At 37.2% G+C, this 8384-nt stretch overlaps 1 non-coding gene across 1 annotated transcript; it reads left to right on the top strand.

Annotated features, from left to right (window-relative positions):
* Positions 1-6959: 6959 nt before the first annotated feature.
* LOC138080504 (U4 spliceosomal RNA) lies at positions 6960-7096 on the top strand. Its single transcript, XR_011144965.1, has one exon. It is a non-coding gene; the product is annotated as a U4 spliceosomal RNA (small nuclear RNA).
* The last annotated feature ends 1288 nt before the right edge of the window (positions 7097-8384 follow it).

Genomic DNA, 8384 nt, shown 5'->3' with positions numbered 1-8384 from the left:
TCTTCAAACTGCAGGATGATTCCTAACTCCTTTGCCCGCAGAACAAGTTTGAAGTCCTTTGTCCTAAACTCTTCAGTTGCCAGATTTATAATCACCTTACCCCTCCTACGCAGTTTTCCTCCTTTTCCACTCCTCTCCGTGTCTTCAGCTAAGGTACAGGAGGTGTTTGTTATTACTCTCAGATAAGGGACAGAGACCTGTTCTTCCTCAGTGCACGGTGGGTCCAGAGTGCATCTCTCTTCCTGCTTCCTCTCTGGTCAGTGGGTGCAGCGTGCATGGGTGTGACATGCATGCACATCGCTCAGCTGTGTTGCAGCTCCCCAGTGCTGTCCTATTTATTTCCTTTTCATTTATCCTTTCATTTCTTTTCTTTTTCTCTGGCTATTTCTCTTTTGAACTTTGTTTTTTGTTTTTTGGTTGATAGTTGCAAAAAATGGAACTAGGTTGGCTTAATATGTAATACTAGGTTATGGAATAGTGGTTTCCAAACTCAAGTTCATTATCAGAATCCTAGTAAAAAGCTAAAGACTACATCTTGGCAGGTCCATTCTCATAGACTAGTAGGTCTGGTGTGAGATTCAGATACCTGTATTTAAAAAAAAGAAAAAAAATACTCCATGGATGATTCTAGTGGTTGAACCCTGTTTAAAGCCTTTTAGCTTTCAATTCCTAGTACCTAACTCAGGGCCTAGTTAGTAGATGTTAAACATATATCATTGCATAGTTCTTAGTTAATTGATAGTGTAGCAAATAGGACTGATACTTGGTGACATTTGCCCCTATGTTGTAAGAGCAGAAAGTTAAACATTCCTCAAGAAAGTGCTTCCTTACTATGAAAAATTTGGAGAAAATCTGAGTTCGTTAGCAATAAACATGTTTACATACAGCAGAGCTTCTCAGATCTTTTAAGATGCTAGGTGAACTTTGAATCTTCAGGGGTTTTGTGTATCATCAAGCTTAGTTGACTCAGCATCCATCCCTTTCAAGTTACTTTTTTAACTTTTATTTTACTTCAGGGAGCATCTTATGGACCAGTATTATGCAGAAGACAGTTTGGAGAAAGATACTCTAAGACTGGGTTGGACATTGACAAGGCTGTTTGCTGGTACACATCTGTATGGGTTCTTTGGATCAAATCCTTTCTGCTTTGACTGCACGTTGGAATTACCTGGGGGATTTTTAAAACTCAGGGATGTCTGGGCATCACCTGAAGCCAACTTAATCAAAATCTCTACAGGTAAGGCCGAGTACTAGAATTAAAAAATTCTCAGATGATTCTCATGCTGATGATGTTGAAAACCATTGCTTAGAAAGCAAAATGCTAGCTATATTCTAAGTTATTAGCTACCACTAACAGTTAACATTTATTGTTGACTTTGTGCCAAGCATTTCCCTCCTATGTTCTTTAACTAAATCCTCATTTTTTTTTTATAATGCAGATCCCATTATTATCCCCATTTACAGATGATAAAACTAAGGCATTAGGGAGAAAGAGCAGTTTGCCCAAGAACATGCAAGCTATAAGTTAGGGGCTTCATGTCTAGGCACTGTGATTCAAGAACTTGGGCATCTAACTAGTACTTCCCTAAACTCTTCTTTTGACAGACTCTATATGATTAAAACTAATACATTATCTTCACTCACTATACAAAAATGCTAGCAGGAAATAAAATCAACTCTAGTGCTAAGTTCTACCCATAAAATCAAACACTCTAGTATTTTGACCATAGTAATATATTTTTGTGTTTTTTAATCTACTGCATCAGAGAACTTATGTTAATAATTGCACAGATAGAACATAACAAAAGTTGTTCCCCATTCTCCCTCCCACATTTAACAGTGAAATATGGAATTGATTTTGGCCAAATCTTCGTGCGAGTAAAAAGATATTAAGGGCGATTCAGGTAGTCAAAATAACTCAGCCCTACTTTCTCTTGGATCATAAAATTGTATCTGCTGAATTCGCATCAACTAATTATTTTTTAAAAATCCCTTAATCTAATTACCATTCCCTATTATTGCCAAACCTCAGTTGAATGGACTCCAAATAATGGAACTTTTAAATAATTGAGGGCATTTTTAAACATTTTATTTCTTCCTCATTGAGAAATAAAGAAAGAACAAGTAATTTGAAATCAGAAGCCTTCAAAAGGTGTATGGCTATTGTTCCTTATGTTGAAATTCTATTCCACTAATTATCTGCATATTTAAATAGTGCTAGTTTTCTCTTGGAATCCTTTAGAAATCAATACAGAGCTGGCTGGTATGACCCCAGAACCAGGAAGACAGCTAATCTCCCGTTTGGAATTTAGAACATGCAGACTTGTATTGTTGTTTATTATTCTTTCTCTCAAACATCTGCACTGTTGCTTCAATTAGACATTAAGTCCCTATGTTCTATACATTCTTTCTATTTTGATGCTCAGCTCCTAGCAATAAACACATGAGGATGGTTGGGTTCTGCGGGAGTACAGACCCAATCTCCTGTGCCACTGGCCTTTGCAGCTGTGCCAAACAAGCAAATTGATATTCTTAAGGAATTTTAAGGTCATGAATCAATAAAAACTACTAAATTATTCTTGACATATGTTTACTATGCAGTATTTACAATACTATTCTTATTATTTATTTTGAAATATATAGGCTATAATGTGGCCTCATTCTCTGTGTTTATACTATATTAATGTTACAGGCAATATCTGCTCTCCCCAAATTCATATTTGAAGTCCTAACCTCCAGTATCTCAAGATGTGACAGTATTTGGAAATAAGATCTTTAAAAAGACATTTAAATTGAAATGAGGTCATTAGGGTGAGCCCTAATCCAATATGACTGGTGTCTTTATAGTCATACAGAAGATTGGGATACTAATAAGCTTAAAGAGAAGGGCATGTAAAGACGCAGGGAGAAGACAGCTATCTGCAAACCAGAGTAGACATCTCAGAAGAAATCAGACCTGCCAACATCTTGGCTTAGGACTTCGGGCTTCCAGAATTGTGAAAAATTTCATTCCTATTGTTTTAGTCTGTGATACTTTAAGATAGGCTTAGCAAACTAATCGGAGAAGGCAATGGCAGCCCACTCCAGTACTCTTGCCTGGAGAATCCCATGGATGGAGGAGCCTGGTAGGCGGCAGTCCATGGGGTCGCAAAGAGTCAGACATGACTGAGCGACTTCACTTTCACGCATTGGAGAAGGAAATGGCAACCCACTCCAGTGTTCCTGCCTGGAGAATCCCAGGGACGGGGAGCCTATTGGGCTGCCATCTATGGGGTCGCACAGAGTCGGACATGACTGAAGCGACTTAGCAGCAGCAGCAGCAGCAAACTAATACAATTAATTTCGCTTATTATAGTCTTATGAGCATATTTGGTGTTTCAGGTAAAATAATAATGTGTTACATTTCTTTAGTACTTTTAATATGATTAGGTTTTTCAGCATTCCATATGGTTGTTTCTTGGAGTCTTCATAGCCCCAGGACTGAACACAAGGTAGATCTCTGTTGTAACCTCCTTTCCTGGAATGCAATTTAACCCAAAATGAACAAAGCAAATGGTGACCTTCTTAATAAATAGGTGTGAGTTTATGTAAAGATGAATTTTTACTTGGGAATTTTTAAAAACTTTCTATTTTAAAATGAAAAAAGAGAAGATTTTTTTTTCCCAAAATGTATAAAAAATATATATATATAGGACTTTAGGAACTAAGTGCAGTGGATTCTACTGTCACCCTAAAGCTCAGATGAGCCATTGGAGGGCTTGGGTGCAGAGCCTGGGCCTCTTGGTAGGGGATGTCAGATCTAGAGACGTGTGTGGACTCCTTGGGTTTTGAACATTAAAGACTAGGATGCTGTACAAATAACCTGAAAACTTCTACTAATATCAAACATAGATTTTTAATTGGCCTTCAAATATATTCTTGTAAAAGACTTCTACTCTGGATATCAATAAATACCAGTAATTTTAAAGGGTCTAATAGTGTTGTATAATAGATATTTTCTATATTTAAGTATTTCACTTTCGCCCCTCTCTGTTATGCAGTGTCTTTTAGTTTAGCCCTGTTCTCCTTTGTTAGACTTCACATTTCTAAACTGAGCTCTGTCACTTTATCTATTTAACTTCATAACCTATAAAATGGGTAGAATAAGAAACCATGCTTTAATTTAATAATAAACTTTTATTATTAATAAACAGTGATGTTAATTAATATTATTAATTATGATTATTAATAATAAAATAAAATTTTATTTAATTTAATAAAGCTGTATTTAATAATACTGTTTTCAGGTTGCAAAGAATGAAGTACATCAAATATTTACTAGCTTCCTATTCATATTCTAGGAACCCCAATAATGTAAGTTTTATAACAATAATATCTTTCAATGGATTTCTATGTAACTATTTATGAATTCACATAAAGATAAATTATCTTGTGGATAATTTTCAATTTTCTTGAAGTACATCTTCAAAATATAATTAAAAGACCTTTAGATAATATAAAGAAATGAGTATTTCAGATCATATAATGAAAGGCTTTTATGTGCAATATTTTGTGCAAACTTCAGAAAAACTTTCTGAATAGGTATTCTTAACTCCTTTTTCAGTTCAGTTCAGTTCAGTTCAGTCACTCAGTCATGTCTGATTCCTTGCAAAATTCCAAAGCAGTTAAGAAAATACTGTTTCTGTTCTAAGCCTTTGAATCAGTTTGGTTCAGTTGCTCAGTCACATCCAACTCTTTGTGACCCCATAAACTGCAGCACACCAGGCTTCCCTGTCCATCACTAACTTCTATAGCTTGCTGTCACTCCTTTCCATCGCATCAGTGATGCCATCCAACCTTCTCATCCTCTGTCATCCCCTTCTCCTCCTGCCTTCAATCTTTCCAGCATCAGGGTCTTTTCCAATGAGTCAGTTCTTTGCATCAGGTGGTCAGAGTATTTGAGCTTCAGCATCTGTCCTTCAAATGAGTATTCAGGACTGATTTCCTTTTGGATTGACTGATTTGATCTCTTTGCAGTCCAAGGAACTCTCAAGAGTCTTCTCCAACACCACAGTTCAAAAGCATCAATTCTTCAGTGTTCAGCCTTCTTTATGGTCCAACTCTCACACTAGGTGGACCTTTGTCCACATGGTAATGTCTTTGTTTTTAATATGCTATCTAGGTTGGTCATAGCTTTTCTTCCAAGGAGCAAGCATCTTTTAATTTCACGGCAGCAGTTTCCATCTGCAGTGATTTTGGAGCCCCCCAAAATAAAGTCTCTCACTGTTTCCATTGTTTCCCCATGTATTTGCCATGAATGATGGGACTGGATGCAATGATCTTTGTTTTTTGAATGTTGAGTTGTAAGCCAGGTTTTTCACTCTCCTCTTTCACTTTTATCAAGCTGCTCTTTAGTTCCTCTTCACTTTCTGCCATAAGGGTTGTGTCATCTGCATATCTGAGGTTATTGATGTTTCTCCCAGCAATCTTGATTTCAGCTTGTTCTTCTTCCAGTCCAGCATTTCTCATGATGTACTCTGCATATAAATTAAATAAGCAGGGTGACAATATACAGCCTTGACATAACCCTTTCCCAATTTGGAACCAGTCCATTGTTCCATGTCCAGTTCTAACTGTTGCTTCTTGACTTGCATACAGATTTCTCAGGAGGCAGGTCAGGTGGTCTGGTATTCCCATCTCTTTCAGAATTTTCCACAGTTTATTGTGATCCACACAGTCAAAGGCTTTGGTGTAATCAATAAAGCAGAAGTTTTTATCGAATTCTCTTGCTTTTTCTATGATCCAGTGGATATTGACAATTTGATCTCTGGTTCCTCTGCCTTTTCTAAATCCAGCTTGAACATCTGGAAGTTTTCAGTTCATGTACTGTTGAAGCCTGGCTTAGAGAATTTTGAGCATTACTTTGCTAGCATGTGAGATGAGTGCAATTGTAGGGTCATTTGAACATTCTTTGGCATTGCCTTTCTTTGGGATTGGAATGAAAACTGACCTTTTCCAGTCCTGTGGCCACTGCTGAGTTTTCCAAAATAGCTGGCTGGCAAATTGAGTGCAGCACTTTCACAGCATCATCTTTTAGGACTTGGAATAGCTCAACTGGAATTCCATCACCTCCACTAGCTTTGTTGGTAGTGATGCTTCCTAAGGTCCACTTGACTTTGCAGTCCAGGATGTCTTTTTTCTTAGTTATTTGTAAGGCCTCCTCAGACAACCATTTTGCCTTTTTGCATTTCTGTTCTTTGGGGATGGTGTTGATCCCTGTCTCCTGTACAGTGTCACGAAGCTCGGTCCATAGTTCTCTGGGCACTGTGTCTATCTGATCTAATCCCTTGAATCTGTTTCTCACTTCCACTGTATAATTGTAAGGGATTTGATTTAGGTCATACTTGATAGGTATAGTGGTTTTCCCTACTTGCTTCAATTTAAATCTGAATTTGGCAATAAGGAATTCATAATCTGAGCCACAGTCAGCTGCTGGTCTTGTTTCTGCTGACTGTATAGAGCTTCTCCATCTTTGGATGCAAAAAATATAATCAATCTGATTTTGACATTGACCATCTAGTGATGTCTCTGTGTAGAGTTGTCTCTTGTGTTGTTGGAAGAGGGTGTTTACTCTGACCAGTGTATTCTCTTGGCAAAACTCTGTTAGCCTTTGCCCTGCTTCATTTTGTACTCCAAGGCCAAAGTTGCCTGTTACTCCAGGTATCTCTTGACTTCCTACCTTTGGATTCCAGTCCCCTGTGATGAAAAGAACATCTTTTTTTGTGTTAGTTCTAGAGGTCTTGTAGGTCATCATAGAACCATTCAACTTCAGCTTCTTTGGCATTAGTGGTTGGGGCATAGACTTGGATTACTATGATATTGAATGGTTTACCTTGGTTTGCCTTTTTATAGGTGTGACATCTGGGTTTCAGTAGGAACAACCATGAGCTGTCTGGCAAAATCAGAAGTTAGTGAAGCTCAATTTTGCACAGTGGCTGTATCGTAACCAGTGAGGTTTATCTGAGGTACAATTATTGCTGATTGAAAAATGTCCCGCTACACCAAAAGAACTTGAAATGTAGTTGGCATTGTCAATGTCTGAGAGTCTCTGTGGAGAATGAATTAAAAAAAAGAAGAAGAAGAAGTATTATAGTTAAGGAAATTGAAGGTCACACTAGGTTTTTGCTTCAATCTAGTGCTGTTTCCACTATGCCATAGTTGGATTTCAGGGATTTTCACTGGCTGTTCTTTCTTAAGTTTTAAAACAAATCACAACATAAATCATAAGATAAAAATCTGTACACTGTACAGTTTATTTTATTACCTTTTATTTTTTAATAAATAACAAACTATAATGATGTACTTGGGGCTCTTAACCTTTCCTGCTTGGGCGTCGTATTGGTATTTCAACACCTAATTCTCTCCCACTCCTGAGGTTCCTCTTACAACACAGGCTTTGTGTTGGCTGCCTCTTTGAGGGACATCATCAGACACTGAGAGAAAGTCCTTGCTAGGTCTCCGGTAATGATGGAAACTTATTGTTCATTCCTTTATAATGGATTTTCTCTTTTCCTCTCAGATTGCAAATCAAAACTTGATGGACTTCTTCACTAATGCATCATTTTTTCCTCATAGATACTCTTCAACCCTGTAATTAAATACAGTTTTCTCCTTGATGGTTCAAGCTTAGGGCTCATTTTGAGTTCATCCTTTTTAAGTGGACACCACCTCATGGATCCTGTGTCGTGCCCTCACTCCTAGTTCCATCTTTCCTTCCTCCTTCATGTTATTTGCCTTCTATTCATCCTACAAGTTGGATATTAATTGTATTTTGCCACACTTCATCTTTCTATATACTGAAAACCCTTATGGAACAAATCAAGCAAGCAGCATTGGCTTTTGTATGTAATTAACCATCTGATTTCAGAATACCTGGCTGTTCCAGGGAAAAACCCAGAGATGTCATGTTTCTTTTTGTTGTTGTTTGTTTTAGTCTAGCTTTGATTCACCCAGCCTGCTTACAGGATAACAACCCCTAGGTTCTATAAGAGGTTCAGCACTGCTTCTGGGCAGCAAATATGCTCATAAAATGAGTAAGTATCCATGCAGGAAGTTGTAAGCAAGTTTGTCTATGTTAGAATTATTAGGTCACAGAATATTTTGTTGAGGAAATAGTAGGGAAAAAATAAAGCCTTTCTTATTAGTCATTTGAAAAGGAGACTAGACAAGGCATTACACATTATAACATGGAAAAAATGCTGGGCTAAAAACTGGATTAACCAGAAGACTCTCAGGGAAGTCTCTCATTCATAAATCAAATGATTGGATGAAGATTCCGCTTAGAAAAAAAAAAATCACTCCTTTACATAATATGTTAGTCTCTTACAAAACATTTATTTAAAATA

This window comes from Capricornis sumatraensis, chromosome 5 (assembly GCF_032405125.1).
Source record: "Capricornis sumatraensis isolate serow.1 chromosome 5, serow.2, whole genome shotgun sequence".
Classification (NCBI taxonomy): Eukaryota; Metazoa; Chordata; class Mammalia; order Artiodactyla; family Bovidae; genus Capricornis; species Capricornis sumatraensis.
This window is presented reverse-complemented; position numbering and strand designations above follow the sequence as displayed.